Source organism: Oryzias latipes, chromosome 2, assembly GCF_053564925.1.
Source record: "Oryzias latipes strain Hd-rR chromosome 2, Olatipes_Hd-rR_3.1".
In the NCBI taxonomy this organism is placed as follows: domain Eukaryota; kingdom Metazoa; phylum Chordata; class Actinopteri; order Beloniformes; family Adrianichthyidae; genus Oryzias; species Oryzias latipes.
In genome coordinates this window covers 30,971,078-30,992,960 of record NC_136238.1, presented here as the reverse complement: position 1 = coordinate 30,992,960, position 21,883 = coordinate 30,971,078, and the positions used below count along the sequence as shown (strand labels likewise).

Here is a 21,883-nt window from a genome sequence, read left to right as displayed (position 1 = left end):
GTGGACAGCTCTGACATGTCAGAAAGTCAGTGTGACTCTGATGGTAGTGAAAAATCAAAGAAGGATGATTTAGTTAAGAAACACAAAGAATCTCCAGCGCAGAAAAAAATTTCCTTTTTCAATTCCGGGGAAAGCTCAAGAATGGCTAACAAACCTTTTCATATAGAATTTCAAATAGGAGAGAAACAATTTTCATGTAAAGAATGTGGTGGAAGTTTCAGTCAAATATCCCGTCTCAAAAACCACATGAGAATTCACACAGGAGAAAAGCCTTTTTCTTGTAAAGAATGTGATTCAAGTTTTAGTCAAATATCTCATCTCAAAAGACACATGAGAACTCACACTGGAGAAAAGCCTTTTTTTTGTAAAGAATGTAAAAAGAGTTTTAATCAAATATGTAATCTCAAAACACACATGCGAACTCACACAGGAGAAAAGCCTTTTTCTTGTATAGAATGACGACTTGTCGTATTTCTGGCAGATACTCGCTGCAGTGTTTTACAAGTTACTACCCTAGGGCAGTTCAGTCAATTAACTTACCTGCTCAGCGTCCTATTTAAGCCCAGGTGCGCAGTTGTTCATTCTTCGCCCCTCCCTCCTCCCTGGCTTCCACCTGTGGGCTCCGTAAAGGGAGCACACACACACTCACACACTGATGGCAGCTTTGCTGTCTCACACTGGCACTAACCTGTAACCCCCAGGATCAATGTGGGGTTCAGTTTTATCCAATGACACTTTGACACATGGACGGGCAAAGTGGTAATTCAACCTGTGCTCTTCTTATCAGAGGTCAACCACTCTACCTCTGCAGCACATCCGATTACTTTGTTTTTTGTAGTTTAGAAAATATGAATATTTTCCTTTTTTAAAATGTTTTAATTAATTTTTAGTTGGTTCATATGTGTTACCATGACAACACAAGAAAGATTTTGTAGACGTCTTTAGTTCTGACACTTTTTATGTGATCAGTGAACATTTTATTATTATTTCAAACAAAACGTAGTAACTGCAGTTTATATTTTGTTAGATAAATTTTAGTGAGGAGAAGATTTTCCTATAAATGTATGAAGGAAGAGGCTGATAAAGATCCAGACTGGTGTTTGTGTCTGGTGTTCTTGTGATTCCTGTTTTCTAGTAGACATTAGAACTGTTCCTCTGTTTTTTTGGTTCTCATTGTTCTGTCCCAATCTTGTCTATGAAGAATAAAGTCGGCGTGAACATCAGTCAGAAGTGTGGAGTCTTTGCCACAGTGTGGGTTTCTGCTGTTTGTTGCTTCTCTGCTGGTTCCAAAGCTGGACTCTACAGGTCCAGTTCTGACTGCTGAACTCAGGACTGTGGTGAGATCACAGAGCTCCATCAGAAGCTGTGAAGAAGACTGAAGCAAACAAACGGCTTCTCTGTAGTTATATCATCAGTCTGAGTGCAGCAGTGAGGTTCAGCTCCACAGAAATCTGTAAACTTCAGTCTGGCTTTGAGTCTCTTTGAATTCCAGATTTGGTCTTGGAAGATGAATTCAGCATTTGCAGCTTTTATGATGTGTTTTTAAGATAAGATAAGATATTCCTTTATTAGTCCCACGAAGGGGATATTTCCTTGTTGCAGCAGCAGTACAAGTAAGAGAGCAGTATATAAAAAAATATATAAATATTTTTACTTTGATCTGTTTTATCTTTTGAACAGGTTAGTCTTTTCACAGTTAACCTGCAAAAATGTTTCCAGAATGTTGGGATACTAAAGAGATTGATAAAGTTAATCAAGTATTTTTTTCCTAAATAAAATGTGTTTAGTGTTGTAGATTAACCATTTTTAACTTAAATCTATTGTTACCCATTTGATGGATTTATATTTCAATTACAGTAAAAAGGAAGGACTTTTATTTTGAAATCTCATTATGTATCAGTGCAGCTCTTCCTCTAGACATGGTTTTAGTTTTGGAGGAGACGACCTTGAGATGAAGGAAGATGGCAAGAACAATCCGTCCAGACAGGCAAAAGGAATGATGTCCCACAATCCCTTGCTGTGCTGATCTAACAGCAGCACCAAGTTACACCTTAGTTTAGATGCCACTAAATCCTATTCAAATGGACACGCTATGCTGCTTCATAGTGGAAGATAAATAGTCACACAAGCACATAAGAGTCACACAATAACGATATAATAATAGTTCATAAAATAGAAGTTCATATCAGGCAGAATTGTTGAACAGCTAAACCGAGCCATATGAGACTCTGAATGGAACTGAATTGAGATGTTAGATTATCATTACACCCCTAGACATAAATCTGATGGAGAAATCAATAGAATCTGCAGTTTGGATCAGTTTCTATTCAAAAAGGCTGCATAAATATGACAGACAGCTTTCAGGTTCAGATGCAGTTCTGAAAAACAGCAGAAACATGATCTGATGGAGGTTCTCATTTATCCTCATTATTCTTCCAAACAGACCAATCAAGTTGGCCCAAAGGCACATTGGCAGAGCAACATGTTGTCTATGAAGAACCTACTCAGCTGTGCTACAAATAACAACAAACATCCAAACCACAACGGTAAACAATCAAGACCAACACAACTGTCAACATCCAGAATCCAGCAAATATCCCAAACAGAACATCATTACCCACAATGCACCTGCACAGGTCCTGCAGCAGACAGCGTCTTTCCAATAACTTTATTAGTCTCATCTTTTTAAAACTGGAAAGATTTTTCTTCAACATTTAAAACAGAAAACAGGAAATGAAAATATTTGACAATCCAGTTGAAGAGAAGCTGCAGAAAGACTGAAATCCATCAGATTGTAAAAACGTAGAGGTGGTCCTTTGATGATGATGATGTGATGAAGATCAGACGCTGATGTCACTGATGTTCTGGCTGTTGATGGGCTGGATGTGGGTCCTGGTGGTGCTGAAGAATGAAAGATCCTTCTACCTGCAGTCATTCCTGAAGGAAGCTGATTGCAGCTGTTCTCTCCTGACAGATGGAATGATGGGAAATGAAGTTCATGTTGAAGTGTGGTCCAAGCAGAACAGAAAGGTCTCACCTCAAAGTCAGGACTTGGATCAGCTGCTGTTCTCTGGGAGCGTGCACGTGCTGCTGCATGTGCTTCTGTCATGGCGTTCTGGATGAGCTGCTGAGGTCTGTTTGCATCAAGACTCTCAGCTGCTTTAGTCAAACTGCTGAGCGAAGGAACAATGGAGCCGTTTCTGAAGGAAGAGGATCAAACATGATGCTCTGCATCCGTTTGCTTCAGGAAGTGGAGGTTTTTTAGAGTCTCCAGACTGTTTCTGAACGGCCAAAGAAAAGCAGCTGATGTGGTTCTGTCTCCTACCAGCAGGGAGCGCTCTCAGCCGTACAGAACAGATCCTCAATGCTGCTCTGAGAAGGACTCTTCTGTTCCAGAAGCAGAGACTGTTCACATCCAGGAGAATCTGGACTCCAATGAATCCCAGAGAATCTCCTCTCTGCTGTTTGGACACTTTGACCAGCAGAGGGCAGCAGAACTTTCAGCAACTCTGGATCTGATCCCACAAAAACAATCCATGGATGATCAGATTTCAGAAGATTTGAAGGATCAAAGACAAAGATGTTCTGAAGAGAAGATGTGAGAAGAAAGTCCAGAATGAATCCACTCTGACTTCTCCTCGTGTCTCTGAAGCTTGTGTCTTCATGTCTTCACCTCAGAGTTTCTTCTGGATTCCATGTGGATCAATAATATTGATCATGTTCTGTTGTCATTTTCCATCAGAACTTCAGGCTTTTCTCTGCTGATGATCTCTGAGCTGAACTTCTTGGAGGAATTCCTGAATCTGGGATTTGGAGCAAACAGTCAGAACAAAGGAGGTTTCCATTTCTTCTAAGCTCTGCCAGAAGAAAAGAGCTGAAGCTTGAAGCTGAAGCAGCATTTGCTCAGAGAATCTGTCCTCCAGACCAACAAGTCCCACCACAGCCTTGAAGACGTTTCCAGAAGCAGCAGCAGACTGTGTTCCCATGGCGATGCTGAAGTCAGCTGCTGCTCTGCAGGAGAAAGTCTGCAGCTCCTCAGTCAGGAAGCTCTTTCAAGCTCGTGCACATCTGTCAGTGCAGCAGCAGAAAGCCTGTTTCCCTGCAGGAAGTCTGAGGCTTTTCAAAGTAAGAGCCCCATGTTGGCAGAGATGGGTTGGATTCTTTGATGCTCCATTGTCTTTTGGATTCAGGATGAGTTCATGCAGATCTAGAAATCCCACCATGATGATCATCCTTGAGGAATTTCAAAATAAAAGACTTACAAACACCACAATCACTGCTGGATGATAAATACATTTACTCTTTATTTTCTGTCAATAAATCATATTTATCAATAAATCCTTGATTCTGAATGATGGATCTAAAGTTGAAAAGAAGTCAAAGTGCTGACTCAGCACAGATCAAAGGAGACACAGATGATTTCCTGGAATGAAGAAAACATCAAACATCATGATGTGATCTGGAACTGAGCTGTTCTTCAGAAGATCCTCCCAAACATGGAAACTGTTGCTGCAACACGTGAAGCTTTGGTTCTGTTGCTAGTGAGATCTGATGGATCAGAACCAGACTTCTGTCAGCTGGAACTGGGGCTTCTTCCAGACCATGTGACCTCATGGACAAAGTTCCAACATGGTTTCAATGAAATGTGGAGGATTTCCAGGAAACGTTGCTGCAGTTCCTCCGTCTCATCAAAAGAGAGATTTCTCTGCACTAAAGAAGAAAATCTTCCAGAACAGCTTCAAGCTGCAGAAAAACTGTTTCCATCATTCTGAGGACATTTCTTTAGGCTTCATGTGAAGAAAACAAACTGTTTGAAAAGATGAAAACAGAAACAAAGACGTTTCTAGAAGCTGCAGATGCAGTTACAAAGAACAGCCAGCAGGTGTCTCACTGTGGGAGTCTCTAAAAGTTCTGCCTCCAACCATGAAGGGATTTGAACCCTCAATCTTCTGATCCGAAGTCAGACACCTTGTCCATTAGGCCACATAGTCTGTGAGAACAGCCAGGTCCAGCTGCAGGTGGAGGAAGATGAAGAGGAGGAAATTCAGAAGAGGAAAGGTGGAGGAGGAGGAGGTGCTGCAGTGTGGTCCTCCTCATGAGTCCTGAAGCTGCACCGTCAGCTGCAGAGCTTCAGAGCTGCTTCCTTCTCAGACTTTCCACTTTCTTTGGCTCTCTGGCTCTGATGCTGCTGCTGCAGAAAAACCAGCAGCTGCAGAAAAACTCTGCAGAGACTCACAGAGAGAGGATGGAGGCAGCAGATGAAGCTGCTGCAGACTGGGGGCGGAGCCTGGAGATGACTGATGGAGGTCAGAGGGCGGAGCTTCATCAGGATGAAGGTGCTGCTTGGATTCTGGCTGGATGTCCGTCTGTCCTCAGTCCCTTCATGGCTGCTGCTTCTCTTCTGCTGATGTTTCTGCAGGAAGAAGCTGCTGGAAAACGCTGAGTCTCTTCTTTCTGCAGCTTCTGACAGCAGAAACAGTCGTTTCAGTTTAAACATCAATGTTCCAGTCTGACTTTAAATAAACTGCTGTCCTTCATCAGCTGTTGCCATGGAAACCAGCTGACTCCAGCAGCTCCAGAAGTTCCTACTTGACACAAGTGGGTTGAGGCAGGAGGGATGTTTCTGGAAAAAGCATTTTCTGCTTCATCCCTGAGAAAGCTGAAGAAGAGGAGGAGTTCTGAGCGTCTTTTCTGGCGGGGACTCCTGCTTCACCTGCAGCCCATCTCCACCCTCTGACTGTGTTTCTGACTGCTGTTCCAGCTCATGGCCGCCAGTCTGTCAGCTAACGTCTGATGGGATGGAGCTGACATCTGCTAGAAGATTTCCTGTCAGACATCAGACGTCTAGCAGCTGCTCTGCACTCTGATCACTCTGTCAGGAATGGTGTCTGGTCCAGCAGACCTCTGGGCGTTAACTCTTCATGGAGTCTTCCTCATGGCAGCCATTGTGAGACAGAGCAGCTGGTGGTCAGGAGGAGGGATGGTCTTCCTGGCTGTCATGTTGTTCTGAGCCTCAAACAGCCTAGAGGTCATTGGCTGCATCTAGAATGGAGGTGTGACTGTCACAGGCAGGTGATGATGTCCTGTAGTTGGAGATCACCTGGATGCTCTGTCACATGTGGCGGGAATCTCTGCTGTTCTGGAAGTGGATTCTCTGAGCATGTGGCACAAAGGTGGAAGTTTCTTCTTCTTCTGATGATTCAAACCTGGAAAAGAGTTTAGTTTGTCTGATCAGGAAACTGAAAATGAGGACGTCAGCGGAGCAGAAAGAGGAGGAACACCGTCAACAATCATGTTGGAGCTCCAACAGGCATTTTCCTGACTCAGCAAAAACATCTGTTTGTTTTTCTTTGTTCTGTCCAGCAGCTGAACAAATGGAAGAAGGTTGGAGGTTCAGTGGACCAAGAGCTGGATCATCTAAAGGAAAACGGGCTCCACACACAACATCTATGTGAGGATTATTCTGGAATTACTGGCTCCATTTGTCTGAATTATGGGTTACAGCTGATAAATTCACATGAATAATGATGTCATGAGAGAAAATCTCTATTTTCTTGCTGGTTGTTTCTTGAATAGAGTGATTCCAATCAGACTAGTGAAATATTCTGAATGTTTCTGAATATCCATTGATTCATGACTTCTGATCAGTTCTTATTTCTGTAACTATGATCTAAATGGACTTTAATGAAAGACCATGTGATGTTTCCATTGATGCTAAAGCTGACCAATCATGTTATTGATTACAACACGAGCGCTTTCTGTGTTTAAATCAGTCCCAGAAGAGTTCAACCATGACTACAATGCCTGAGCTAAGCTCCTCCCCCTTTGTGTGTCTTTGTGTGTGTGTTTCTTGTGTGTTCCCCTGACTGCAGCAGTGTGTCGTCAACAAGAAGCTGATTCCTAGAGAAAAGTGAGAGTTTCAGCTCTAAGGGGTCTGAAGTCCATCTGAGAAGATCAATAACTCATCAGTCCTGCTGTCCCTGAAGACCGGCTTCATGTTCAGAACCAGCTTCAGGTTCTGAAGCTGCTTCAGAAGCTTCCAGAGTCTTTTCTGTTTGGTCTGCAGGCTGAGCAGAACTGACTCCTGCAGGATCACAGGAACTTTCAGGAAAATCTTCAACCAGGAGAAAAGTTTCTGTTTGGACCTTTTTTCTGTGATTGTGAGACTAGCAGATGATCGATCGGAGCTGCAGTGAAGAGGACGGCGGTGTTTGTGGGAGTTGGAGCTGAAGATCGGAGCAGGAACCATGTCTTCCCTTCAGTCTCTGAGAGAGTTGATCAGCGAGCGACTAGCTGCTGCTGCTGAAGAAATCTGCAGACTCTGTGAAGGAACCATCGTCCAGTACGAGCAGGAGCTCTGTCGTCAGCGCAGACTGCTGGATGTCATCTGGAAACCACAGCTGCAGCTACACAACATAGGTATGTGACCTTCATCAAAGAAACAGAGAAGCCCTTTGAGCTTCATGCTTTTCTTTGTGGAGACCTGCTTGTTTTAACTGTCACTGTGTTCAGACCACCAACCCCCTCATGCTTTCTTGAGGATTTTTGTCCATTTTTATCATCACTTCAGATCAGGTATTACAGGATTTTTATCATTTCAGTTGTTGGTTCAGATCAGGGGGGGCACTCCTACCAATCACACTCCTCCAGGTGTCACTGTCATTGCCCACGTGGGCATTGAAGTCCCCTAGGAGGACAACAGAGTCCCCCGTCTGGCCACTATCCAGTACCCCTTCGACAAACACCAAGGCCAGTACTCCAAACTGCTGTTCGGCCCATAAGCCGAAACCACAGTCAGAGACCTGTCACATGACCCTCTTGTCCACCACGGGGTGTCTTTAACGGCTGTGGTGTCCGGAAAGAGTTCCCAAGCGGCGAGAGAGACTACTACTGCTAGAGAGCCTACAGTGGTTATGCACTCCTTGAGTTGTGTGTGTGCTGAGCTGAGCTGAAATACACAACTGTTATTAAAGAAAAACCCACAAATTTCTTAGAGCACGATTGTACATATCCTAAAGGCGGTTAATTTTATTTATTTATGTGCATCCAAAAACGAAGATTCAGTTTGTGAATGTGTGGTCTATCAAGGTCACGCAGTTTGTTGTTATTCTGCAGGGTTTGTTGATTAATAGGATTAAACTGTACACTGTATGCGTGAAATCTTCTGTCTTGGTGTGATTGTTTGGATTTATCAAATCTGTTTCAAATCGACACAAAGAAATATTATCTTTTTGAAAATATTAGCAAACATGTTTTCAGTAGCACTAGTGAAGGTTTCCATGTCTGATGCAGAGGCTCGATATACGCAACTGACTATCATGTTACTCTGTTTCTCCATACTAATCCTTACAGATATATATTCCATGACATCATCAATACACTCCGTTGTCTCCACAACTTTGTGTTTAAGACTGTTTTGTATATTAAAAGCCACCATAAAGAGCTAATTTTTCCTGTTCACATAGTCAAAGTCATAGCTCTCAAGCTGGAATTGTAAGTCCTTTCCTGCCTTTAGCCAGGTTTCTGATATTGAAATTATTTTGAAAGGTTTGTTAAATTGTTGCAAGTGTAGCAGGATGAGTTAATTGGGCTCCCAGGTGTAGGCACTCCAGTCCTGGTGCTGCTAATTAGCACCAGGCCACCTATATAGCGGGACGGAGCTGGCTTCTGCTCTTTCCTGCCTGAGACTGCCTCCCTGGGTTCCTGCACCTGGAAGTGCAGTGCCGTGGATGTCACCACTCCAGGTCGTACAGCCGGTGGGCTTGTGACTGGGGTGGAGGCGAAATGGGAACGGAGCGCATCGCTCCGGTTCCTGGTGATATCCCCCACTGACTGGGTGATTGGTGGAGCCCGCTGCTGCTGCTGCTGCTGCTGCTGCTGCTGCTGCTGCTGCTGCTGCTGCTGCTGCTGCTGCTGCTGCTGCTGCTGCTGCTGCTGCTGCTGCTGCTGCTGCTGCTGCTGCTGCTGCTGCTGCTGCTGCTGCTGCTGCTGCTGCTGCTGCTGCTGCTGCTGCTGCTGCTGCTGCTGCTGCTGCTGCTGCTGCGCTTTTATTGTGATTTCTGTCCGGGTCCCACCCCCGCCACGACGAAACCGGTTGGAGCGAACGCCCAGCTCACGGAGACGTCGTTGCTGTGGCATCTCACCTGACTGTGGACGACTCCCACCAGCTGATCGGCGGTGGTTGGGCGGCTTACCAGCGCCCCGGAACACTAATCACCTTTTTAATCTTTATTTTTAATTGTGTGTCTTTTATTGATATTGCCAATTTTATTCTTGTTTCAGGAGGTAGGAGGCCGAGGTGGTGGACTGCTGTGTCTGGTGGTGGGTCCCAGTGTGCTGTGTGGTTTCCCTCACGTGTGCAGTGATTCACAAAAGGGTGTTTGCATTGTTTTTATGCTGTTTTTAGCCACCTCGGTAAGCTCCTCCTCCAGAACATTTTTAACTGACTTTTATCAAGGATTGTTTTATTAAAAGGTTTCTTAACATTGTTTTTAACTGAATCCTAATAAATTATATTTTGAAACAGACCACAGCCTCTGCCTTGGTTTAGAGCAGGACCCGCACCTGCCTTACTTCAAAATCTTTTCCTGGGGCTCAGCAGCCCCAGGTGGCGTTGTCAACCCGTTTTCTCGTGCTGCCACACAAGCATTCTTCAATAGTTTGTTGATTAGCATATAAGCTTCTGCTGTTGAAATGTATGATTGACAGTTCGTGATTAGGATTTGTGTTTCTAGTGTATTCTTGCTCTGTGTAATAACTTCAGTGGTTCTTCACAAAATCAAAGAAATTTATATCTGGGTCAATGTCTACATCCATGGATGTGTATTTCTTTTATTTTTGTTAGAGAGGACTATACTGTCGTCGTTTTGAAGTCTTATTGCAAAAACTGACGGCTATTAAAAAGGAAAGTGACCATGTAGACCTAATGAGTTCAATGCAATGTGGTTCAGAAAGTCTGTGCACCAAAGTTTCATGGTGGTGCAACTATGATAAAAGGTTAGGTGCACCATTGCAAAAATTTAGTCTAGTGTCCTGGCCTAAAGGACACAACCACCACCACCAAGCGTCTGACCCCACCCATAAAAGATGGGGTAGGGACCAAAAGACCAATGACCACCACCTCATTACTGTAAATGATGTGTGTGTGTGTCAGTGTGTGTTTATTAAAAGGTATAGTGGGTAACTTTTTTGAAGACTTATGAGTTTCTTTGAGGTGTTTGACCCACTGAAGACTGAAAGACTGACATCACCTTTAGCTGTCTTAACTGTCGTATATTTATAGTCCAGGGCTTCTGAAAAAAAGGGATTTAGAATTTTCTTGACAATAAACAAAGACCTTTAAAGATATAACAGGTCTCCTATTTTGTCTTTTTGTCTCTGCAATCTTCCCTCAGCATTATGTAAATGAAGAGGATCTTTGCAACCAGCAGAGGAATTTAAGAGTGGAACAGGAGGAACCAGAACCTCCACAGTTTAAAGAGGAACCAGAGGAACTTTTCATCAATCATGATGATCAGCTTGATCTGAAGCAGGAGACTGATACCTTAATGGAGATTCCTACTTATGAGGAAGATGAGAACAGTGAAGCAGATCTAAACAATCAGCAGAGCTTTAATGTAACTGATAGTCAGGATGAAGAAGGAAACCAACATGAAGAATCAACATCAACTACAGATGAAGAGACAGAATCAACATCAACTACAGATGAAGAGACAGACCCACAGAACAGAGATCAGAGGAAGAGTTTTAGTTATCTCACCTCAAAACACACATGAGAACTCACACAGGAGAGAAGGTGAAAGACTTTATACGCTTTCAGGAGAGGCCGCTGAACATGCACGCCGCCAAGCAGCCGTCCACCATTACCAAGACTACCTCCATCTCCTCCTTGGAGCTACCTCCAGCACCACATCAGCTAATTGTGCTGCCCCCCCAAGACTACCCCGTTATTACATATGCACCTATACCAAGCACTGCTGGAACAGAAAAGCTTACAAAAAGAACAGAAACCCCTCTGCCATCTTCCACCTCTTTCCCAAAACCACCAAGCAGAACATTTTCTTCAGACATCAGGTCACAGGGGCAGCAGTCTGAGCAAAGACCACTTCAGGGGGAATCCCAAGACACTTTCAGACAGCCTCTGCAGTGTTTTCTGAGTCTACCCTCATCGCACGCAATCTTGATCTGTTCTTCTGTTTTGTTAGCACTAAACAGACAGATCATATCATTAAAAAGGGAGACTGAAAATGAAAAAAAGGACATAACACAACAAAAACTGAGACTTACCTGAATGTTTATTTGAAAGGATCTCAAATAAGTTTTAAAGTGAAGACTAGAATTTCATTACATCTACTGAAAGACAATGAAAGTTGGCTTAGTCTTCCAAATACCTACTTTATAACTCAATAAAAAGACCTCATGTGTTCAAGAGTTGAGTATTTATAAGCATCTCTGAAGTTCACTTTACAGGTCAGGTCATCTGGTACAGCTTCCAGATTGGTTCTGTGGTCACATGACAAGAATTGTATCAGTAAAGGTTCATTCAAATTAAATTCAAGACATGACAAGAATTAACTTGCAAATGAGCCATCTTCAAATGACAACTGTCTCAAGAATTTACTGTAAGGTTTTGAACAACTACTTAAGATAAATATGAGGATTTTACTCAGCGATTTGATCACATCCACACTGAAATGTCTCCTGTGTCCATCATGTAATAGTTGAGAAGCCAACTCGGTTGTGTGTAACAGGGATGTCTTTAAAGGCTGTGGTGTCAGGAGAGCGTTCCCAAGCGGCGATAGAGAAAACCGCTGCTGGAGAGCCAACAGGGACTATGCACTCCTTGAGTTGTGTGTGAACTGAGCTGAAATACACAAAATTTACAACAAATAAAGAAATTCTTAGAGCACGATTGTACATATGCTAAAGGCAGTTAAATTCATTTAACGTCCAAAAAAGAAAACCGATGGAAATTCACGTTGGCCACACATAATGCATGCAGCCAAGATGCACAGTGCTCCATTACCCGCACGTATTTCAAGTGCGTATAAGGATAAAAGTCGGACACACATACTTGTGAGGTCAAGCAAAAAGTACCGTTTTTGAGCCTTAATTTGATTAACTCCCTAATAATGCACATGGAAACTTGTAAAATTCATAGAAGAAGACAGCAATCATGGTGTCCGTTCATGAATCTGGTAGCTGGCAAATTTGCAAATGGAAACTTGTAAAATGCGAAGAAGACGTGCTCAACGTGGTTAGCATTCCGCAGCATTCCAGCATTCCGTGAAGTTGAGTGTTCCCCAGGCTGCTGCCAGGTGTACTTGGCAAAGTTTGGATCCAGATGCCATGTTAGACAAGGAAAACAAAGACGTTCATGGATCTATTGTCTGCAGGTGAACGTACCAACTATGTGTAGCTGCAGCTGCGGGTTCCAGCTGCTATCCAGCAGTCTGCGCTGACGACAGAGCTCCTCCTCGTTCTGGACGATGGTTCCTTCAGCAGCAGAAAGTTGTTCTCTGACAGAACCTTCCTGAGGTTCTGAAGACATGGTTCCTGCTCCGATCTTCAGCTCCAACTCCCACAAACACCGCCGTCCTCTTCACTGCAGCTCCGATCAAAGTCAGGATCTGCAAGGCCTGATGGGAGATCCGTGATACTATTTTGACATGAATGAAACTCCTTCAAACAGGAAAGATTTCATCTGACACGATCACTTTGATGATAACATGAAGATGGATCCCAGTGATTCAGCAGAAAAACATCCCATAATACAGTTCTAGATGGTTCTAGAGTTGTGAGGGCTTTTTTCAGGAATTCTTGGAAGAGGAGGACTTCTCCAAACAACCAGAATCTAGGAGGAGGTTTTTTCAGCATTGAGATCAGGATTTAGCATGAGCTTCAATCCCATTTTTGTTCAATCCAAATGTTTACCGTCATATTCAGGAGTTCAACTCTGAAAGCCACCATGACATCATAGACATTAAAGACCCTGTTACCTAGCAACCAAACACAACAAACTGTAGACTATTCAAACTGGACATTTTGGGGCAACAATTCTTTTCTAACTCAAGTTTTTATGAAAAATCCAAATGATGGAAACAGATTGTGTAAAGGAAATGAGGATCTATTGGTGAGTCACAGTCCTGGAAACATGAGTTGTGCTCTGATGAAGACGCCTGATCCAAATGTGGATTTTTGAAATGTTCTTCATGAGATTCAAACTGATTGAAGCTTTGAATTAAAGGTGTCAACACATTTCTGCATTGGATTCATTCTGTTTCAGTGTCTAAGGTTGGTTTTGTGGCAGAAACCAAGTTTTTGTTGAACAGTAGCGTTTGAAAAAGCAGAAAGTGGCTTTGAAGATGGTCAGGAGAACTTCTTTGAAGAGGAGGACTTCTCCAAACAACCACAACCTTAGAGGAAGTTTTCTGAGCATTCATAGAATGCTTTTCCAATGACTCATCGTTTTCCACAAGAAGCTAATGAGTTTTTCCAAATGCATGCTGGATATTCTTAGTTCTAGCTTGGAAAGCACTTTGTGGGATTTCCCTGGAAAACCTGCTTTATCAATCATTTTGGTCTCTTTTTCTGCTTCTAAGTTCCAGCTTGGTGAGTGTGCAGGTCGCCATGGCAACCACTGTCCAGGTCAAAGGGAGGACCAAACAAATGCAGGCTCTGGTTCTAACTGCTGGATCAGAAGTGGAATGTGAGCTGTAGTGGTGTGTCTGCAGCTGGATGTGGAACACATGAGGGAGGGGTCAAAGGTCAATCTTTCTTCCAAACAAATGTTGTCAGTCTATTCTCCAACAATGCTCCAACATCTTCAAAGGTTTTTGGTCCCAAATCCAGAGTGGAGCTGGTAGGACGTGATCATTTCAGCCTCAGATTTGGGATCTGTCATCTCTCTGCCACCGTGACACCGAGTGATGAGTTCATGCTCCAAAGCGGCCCGATCGCTGGCTTTAGGGACTATTCCAAAAGCTTTCAATGACGGCGGGGAATGAACATTAGGAACAGATGACGGCTTGAAATGTCTGCTGTTGGTTTCTGATCCAGACAGAAATTCAATCAAAAGTCTGTGAATCCATGATTTCATTAGAATCTTTGACTCTAGATTCAGATCCATCTGGTTCAAAGGATGAAACTGCAGCTAAAAGTCTTTCAAAAGTCCAAATCCTCAAAGATGAAACAGAAAGTTCCTAGAAAGTCAAATGAAAAACAATCAGATTGTCTTAGATAAACCTGTTTGGAAGTTAAAGCATAGAAACAAAGAAAGTTCCAAAAGCTAAAAGCCTGAAATAAAGAAAAGTCCAAAGAAAAACAGAAATCCCACATTTGGATCAGTAAAGACGTTGTGTTTGTGACAACTGAACCAAAAAAAGTGTTTGGAGTTTCCTTTCATTTGTTTTTACTTTATTTTCCTATCAAGTCCATTTATTTAGAAGAAAACCTTTAAACCCTTTATTAAAAAAACATCCAATCCAATGTTCCAACTTTTTGTCTGGTTAGTCTTTCCAAGAAAACCAGGAGGTTTCTGACTTTATGATTAAATTGGCAATAGCGTGAAGGGTTGTGCTTAGGAGCCACGACTGGATCAAACTCATTGCACCCTTATGTGACGTGTGCGTTTACTGTAAATATTACTGCAAATACCTCTATTTGTCATAGCCATAACAATGTTTAGTAGATGGATTCCACTCATTTTATCGTTAATTTTCCTTTATTTTCTAATCAATGTATGACTTAATATTTGAACTGAGTTTGACATACTTGTAGTTGTTAGAATTGTATTATTCCATTATTTTAAGGCATTAAATAAACCAATCAAAACAATGACCACAGCAACACACAGTGTGTGTGTTGATGTTTCTTGTCTTAACACTCTGCTGTGTCAACAGAAATGAGAAAACCTGTCTGACTGGATCTGAGGACAAAGTGACCTTATTGTAATGCAAAGTTGAAGTTTCTGTTCAACACGTGAGTTCATGTCAGAGTGACACACCATAAAGAAAAGTTAAAGTATGAACATGTATGTAAGGTTTTCCAGTGTGTATAGTTCATTGTTTTCTTCTGTGTTAGTTTTTTTCTACCGGGCACAAGATATCCTTTAGACAACTACTAGTCTATTGTAGATGTAGATCTACTGGATGTGTCAGAAAACTCTACTTTCTTATTCTACTACAGGTCTACCATTGTTGTTCTGAAGGACATCAGCATTGAGGTCTACATCCACCTGTTGTCCACTTATCTTTGGATAGTTTTGGATTTCTATCTGCTTTCTGAATTGTTATTTTAGGACAGGAATCTGCATCCATAAACTATAAAATAGATGTTTGAGTTAGTTTCTGACTGACTTAAAAGTTAGTGAGAGCCACACTTTACTGAAATGATGTAAAAATATTAAATGATTATAAGTAATAAGCTTTACTTTATTGATCAGCAATGTGTAGCAATGATTTCTGTATTAATGTGTTGATATGTTTGTCACAGCTGGAAGGACAGAAACCCAAGTGCAGAGAGGAATCAGGCTGAGAATCAGGAATGCGCTTTGGAGTGATTTAATACTAACAAAAAGCGCCACAGGGTGGGATCATGAAAACACAAAAACTCCTCATGAGAGGGAAAACTGCCAAAGGCAAAAAGGGAACAACTAAGCTACGACAAAAAGTCCAAAGGACAAACAGACCTCAGTGTCGGCTGAGCATCAGACCTAACAGGAACACATCGACACTGAGGTCTGAGTAACATCAACTTAGATAGACACGATTGCAAAGTGCAGTCAGCTGTGCACTCCTCCACCAGGACCAAACAGGGAAGGGAGGGGTCATCCAGGAGGAGTGACAGCTGACCCGCAAAACACAGAGTCAGTCAGGAAACAGAACTAGATGAACACCACACTGTCAGTGTTCTGAAGATGATCAATAGGAATTTGTTTCACAAAGTGTGTTTCATATCAATGTTTACTGAAATAATGTGAGAAGGATTTCTGAGGATAATCAATAAACAGTCTATTATGTTACTTGATAAAGAATCTGAACTTGATCTGATAAGGACTGGATTATAATAACTATGCAAAACTATAGATATAAAAACACAATAGTGGTGGATTATATACTCTTCCTCCTTCACACTCCCTTTCAACAACAAATTAAACTCTATTTGACTTTATTTGAAAATCATTAAATGAAATGAATCTAATGTGTCGTTAAGTGTTTGAGTAGTAAAACTGTTCAGAAGATGGATTCCTCTTATTTCATCTTTATTATTATTTCTTTATCTTTTAATAAATATTTGAATATTTTTAATACTTGAAAAAAACTATTAAAAATGTGAAAATTTGAAAAAATTGAAAAGTTCACAATTCACACAATTCATGTTAACGCAGCAAACAGAGGAAGTCTCTGGTCCCTGGGGGGTATTCCAGGAAGCATGTTTAAACTAGTCTGACTTAAGCCTGAACTCTGGCTGAAATCCGCCTGAACTTGTTTACTCTGGGTATGTCGGTTCCAAAAGACCGGATATGAGTTGGTGTAATTACGCTCCACTTGGTGTCTCAATTCTGTCTTTCAGTGAGAAAACACTGACCTGAATATTGCTGACTATACAAGACATGCTGTTCGTGTTCTGCCTGATTGAATGACCCACTTTCATGTTATAAACCCCAGCCGACAAATAAAACCAGACTGCAGGCACTGGGAAGACAGAACTCCTGTGTTGCAGCCTGCACTGTGACAGACCGATTCTACTTCTACAGAAGTTTAACAAAAATTCTCGTTTTCTTTGTTGAGGAACAGTCAAAACCCAGACACTCTTATTTTCTGACTGAGCTCGTCCGTTTCCTGTTGAAGTGACTGACGTTGGAGTTTCCAGATCCGGATGCTGCAGAGGAACAAAATGGATCAATGGGTCTGATCCACAGTGGTCCTTGGAGCAGAACTCTCCAAGTCTGGGTGGAACTGTCCCTCCATCATCAGATCCAGTGAATGTCTGGTCTGAGTGGAATTGTGACCAATCTCACACAGACCTTCTCCAGAATAAAAGCCATCAGGCAGTGACAGCAGTATGATCATACAAAAATGTTCTCTGACACCAAATATAAAGAACATTTCATCAAATCATCTTTTGATTAGATCTTAAATTTTACTTTTCATTCAGTAAAGTGTTTTTTTCAGAGAACAAACCTGCCTGATTGGTGATTTGTTAATGAGTGGGAGGAGCTTAATCCAATGCTGCGTCTGACCTTTTGCTTTTGCCTTTTATGTATGGAATTACATATCTGCTAAAAGTTGAAAGGGCGTAACGACAACTAAGCGGGCGTATTTAGGAACTGAGTGAGTGAACCTTCCAACTGTGATGACGCAATTCTAAAATTAAAAAGCATTAAAAAGCATTAAAACGGTAAAAAAAAAAAGTGAGAAAAACTTACAGCACAGAAAAACCAGCTGCACTTTCTTACCTTAGTTTTGGGTTGTTGGTTAATGTTTTAATCCACGTTACATCCGCGTTTTTTTCTATGAATGCCTCTAAAGGGGGGGGGGGGACAAGTTTGACACAAAGAGCCGACATTTCTAACTGTGATAGTCAAAGAGCCACACCACACACTGACCTGCCAGACAGACACACAATTAAAGCCATATTATTTCTCATAACCCCCTCCTCTCCTTACAACAGCACTGGATTAAACGGGGCCGTTTCAGTTTTGAGTGTTTTTCTGTATTTAACGTTAACACACATACCGGTGAAACGTGCATGCTGGTGTGTGTTTAAAAAAGGCAGCGAGCGCAAAACTGAGTTGGTTGTGATTTCTTTTTTCAGTCAATCAATCAGCATTTATAATCCATCAAAGTCCTCATCTTCTGTATCTGGAACAGCTGGACTACATCTCTATCAGACACGCCGGCTTCCCTTTCCTCATCAGAGTCCGTCTCTTTGCTATGTGGCTCCTAAGAACAGTGAAAGCAGACACCTCAGGCCAAGTTTAAGTCCTGCAGTCCCAAAGTGTGGCGTAAGTCGCCCGTTGCTGCGTCCCGGTAAGGGGGGAGGATGATCAGCTTTCACGGTCATCTGCTGGAAGTAGCAGCGCTGAGCCTCGATCTTCCAACACAGGCCTTTCCTTTTCCGCAGAAACTCAGCTGCTGCGTCTTCTTGTCTTGTCTGAGTTGGTTTTCCAGCGTCCTCACTTGTGAATCATGGATTCATTATTTTAAATTCTCTGGCAGCTGAGGTTCAATAAGTTAGAAAGATCTTCACAGATTCAGACTTCCTGCTTCAATAACTCTTCTGATCAACGTTCAAATATGTCAGCAAGTATCTCAATCCTTTTGTATTAACACAGAGAGTGAATCACAAATACATTTCTGAAGAAAAAAGATCGTTTTTTTGCCTTTTAATCAGAATTGTTCGCTTTAAGCTGTGAATGCAGACATGCAGCAGCCGGCTGCCAAGGGACCGTCAACAAAGTGCAACCTCTATGAACTGTGAAACACCACTGTGAAAAAATCAATAATCTCACAAAAAATTCATAAAATTATTATAAAGCGTATTCTTGTTACAATACATATTTTGTAGGAAATTCCATCTTTATTTTGTCTTGTTTCATATACTCATCATAAATTTTAATCAGATATGAATCATATCAATCATCAGGTTCCCAGGAATAAGACCTTCAACCCAGATGGTTGAAATGTAGTCCATATGGCATATTTATTGCTTCTCTGGATAACTCCTAGATTTGCACAAAGAACATCCTATTTCTTCCCAGGGGTTTGCAGGGGGAAAGTTTGCCGCTGGAGCCATAAAGCAAAAAGGAATGTCACAGGAGTATAAGTCTTGAGAGTTCAAAATGAGTTCACTTCACACTAAAGATTAAGCTGCGACCTAATAAAGTATAAGATTTAAAAACATACATTTCTAGACTGTGTTAATACAAAATGATTGAGATACTTGAAAGTACATTTGAAAGTTTATCAGAGGAGTTATTGAAGCAGGACGTCCGAATCTGTGAAGATCTAATTTAACCGAACTGCAGCTGCTCTATTCTCGTGTTCCTCCGCGTAGCTGATAGCTGCAGTTTAAACTGTGCCTCATAATCGTGTCTCTTTGCATTTCCAGGGTTTCCAAAACGAAGTTGTTCTGCATTATTCACATATCTGCTCCTTTGTACTGTGGGGGGGGGGGGGGGGGGGGGGGGGGGGGCTTCTTTCACGTCCTCTCCTCTCTCCATATCATTCACCTGCTGTTATTTCCTAGATCCTCCTAAGTCACACAACAACACATTAGGGCCGCTCTGTACATTTTGGAGAAAATGTGAGACTTTCACCTTAGGGTTGTGAAAGTACTGAATATAGAAAATATGATAAAAGGCTAAGAGCCACATGCAGCTCAAGAGCCGCCTGTTAACCCCCCTATGAAAGATGAAAGACCCCCCCCTCTGCCTCGCTGATACGACATGCAAATTTCGGCCAATCAGATCAACCAGAAAGGTTCCTGCCCCAAAAGTGACAAAAACACCCCCTTAACGCTGAGCTTAAATCCAGGTGAGCGCGCAAAAAGGAACTGACGCGCAAGATCACTGCTCAGTTAGAATTGCGCCTGTGCGGTTGTTAGGTTCACTCACTCAGTTCCTAAATACGCCCATTTAGTTGTCTTTACGCCCTTTCAATTTATGGCAGATATGTAATTCCATATTCATGTGTTTAACATTTAACAGCAACAAAGTCAGAGTTGCTGATATTTTCGGGCAGTTTCACCTCTTTCTCTGAGTTGATGTTTGTGGAGGTAAAAGGTCAGACAGAGGCGCTCTCTTTCCCTCCGTGCCTCCCTGCTCTCTGGCTCTGGGGGCCTCGCGGCGGTCCTGCTGGCCCTGGCCTGGGTGGCGGTCTTGGTCGCCCAGGGGGCGGTTGTTCCCTGCCGGTTCCAGTGTGGCGTTGGGGGGATTCCGGCTGCCGCTGCTGCTGCGGCGGGGGTCTGGGTGTGGGGGTGGCTGGGCGCTCCTCCTCCTTCTTTTCACGTTCCACCATCCATTTTAGAAGAACATAAACACTCACCTGAGCACAGGTGTTAGCTCACCTTTGCACTAACAGTTTGCATGATTGAATGACTGAAATATTTCACACTAGTTGGTTTTAAGGCATAAGTATGCGTGTGTGAACACTATCTGTTTTGTGTGCATGTCGACATGTGGACATTTTTGGAGCTAGCAGGTGTGTTTATAACATTTGAGTGTGTGTGTGGACAGGCCCCGCCCTTTTTGGTACTACATCTGAACCTTACCGTAATGATAATCAACCAGTAAACTTGTTGCTTTATGCTGCTTCATGGTCTTACCCCCCTTCCCCTCCTATTATCACCCTCCTACCCCCCCTCTCTCTGACATCCCTCCCTTTTTCTTCCCTTCTTTCCTTTTCCGTCCGGTCCAACACCCAAAATTTTCAAACATGGTTGAAATTAATAAAGTTTGGCCTCAATTACAAAAGGGGTTTATTCAGACATACCTTTGGTTTGTCTGAAGATTAATAACCCCTCTTGTTAAAGTAAAATATGTCCAACACAAGAGGCCCTCAGCTCTCATCTGTCTGCCCAGCTGTTGGACAGGACAAGTTAAAAAAAAAAAAAAAAAAAAAAGGTCAGACAGAGCAGTTTTCAGCTCTAGAAACTAAGAAGACGAAGGTTACAATGCTGAGGAAGTCAACCAAACAGCAGCAGGAACTGGATTTTTCTAACTATCTTTCAATTGTCATGAATGCATGGAGGAAATGCAGAAACACAGCTGACCTGTAGACTGTCCAGAACCGTTTGACGGCTCTTTCTTCTTCATTTCAGCTTCCTCGTGCTAAAAAGAGTCCAACAGTAGAGGCTCATTGTTCCTCTTGTGGTGCTGCTGTTCCAAAACCAAATGAGCAGCTCGGTTACATTTGCATAAAAACTGACAAACAAATTTGAAGGCAAAAGCAGAATTTTCAGGCTCAGCACCATATTTAAAAAAAAAACACATCATATAACAACACAAAAACTGATACCAACTGTTAAACAGGGGGCGGCCGTGGTGTATGGAGTCCTAGACTGTTCATAATTAAATAAATAAATATTTGATTAAATAAATAAATGTGACCTCATGCAAATACACAATCAACCAATAAATCTCTCATAAATATATAAAGAGATCATGAAATGGTGAAAAAGCTGCACACAGATTTTAAATTAGCCATTATATTATTCAATATATTTCATTTTGCTTTAAAAACCTGTTCATTATTTTAAAACAGCATTTTAAAATATTCATTTTATTCATGTGGAATATTATTGTGTGTGTGACCGTAAAGCGCTTTGGGCCTTCATAAGAAGGTAGAAAGCGCTATTTACCATTTAAACACGGGAGAGGAGGGAACATAGTTTTGGGCTCCATTCTAACTCATTTTCACAGAGTTTACAACAAAAACTTAAGTATTTTCGTAATTCTGAAATTGTTTGTCCACTTTCACTCAGTGAACTAGAACATTTCAGTACATGAACATTTTTATCTTAGTTTTTTCAGATCTGCTGTAGTTTTCCCTCTGGTGAATCCACAAGCTCTTTCAGAATGATCAGAAATCAGGAAGTTGACATAAATTATAATGAAGAATGAAGTCCATGTTGTCCTGGGGAGACATTATCTGTAGAGAAAGTCTCTTTATGTTTCCTGTTTGACCTCACTTCAGTCTTTAAAGTCTTCATTTCTTGTTTAATAAAATCAGAGACTCTCAGGTTTCTGGGAGGAGCCTAACACAAACACACACATAAGGGGGCGGAGCTCTGCTCAGGTGTTCCTGAATCAGGAAATGAGGTAGTTGAGAATTTTCCTCCATGTCAGAGCAGACAGAGCAGGACTTTCTTCTTCTTCACG

General features: G+C 42.1%; 2 protein-coding genes and 1 non-coding gene across 3 annotated transcripts in view; 1 reads left to right on the top strand and 2 right to left on the bottom strand.

Moving 5' to 3' along the window:
• LOC144981346 (uncharacterized) overlaps positions 1–21,883 on the bottom strand; it is a 676,107-nt gene that overhangs the window by 503,175 nt on the left and 151,049 nt on the right. The gene's annotated exons all lie outside the window — the stretch shown is intronic.
• The window catches only part of LOC144986685 (NACHT, LRR and PYD domains-containing protein 12-like), a 151,411-nt gene that overhangs the window by 108,699 nt on the left and 20,829 nt on the right, over positions 1–21,883 (top strand). The window lies entirely within an intron of this gene.
• On the bottom strand, positions 4,919–4,991 carry trnar-ucg (transfer RNA arginine (anticodon UCG)). Its single transcript has one exon. It is a non-coding gene; the product is annotated as a tRNA-Arg (tRNA).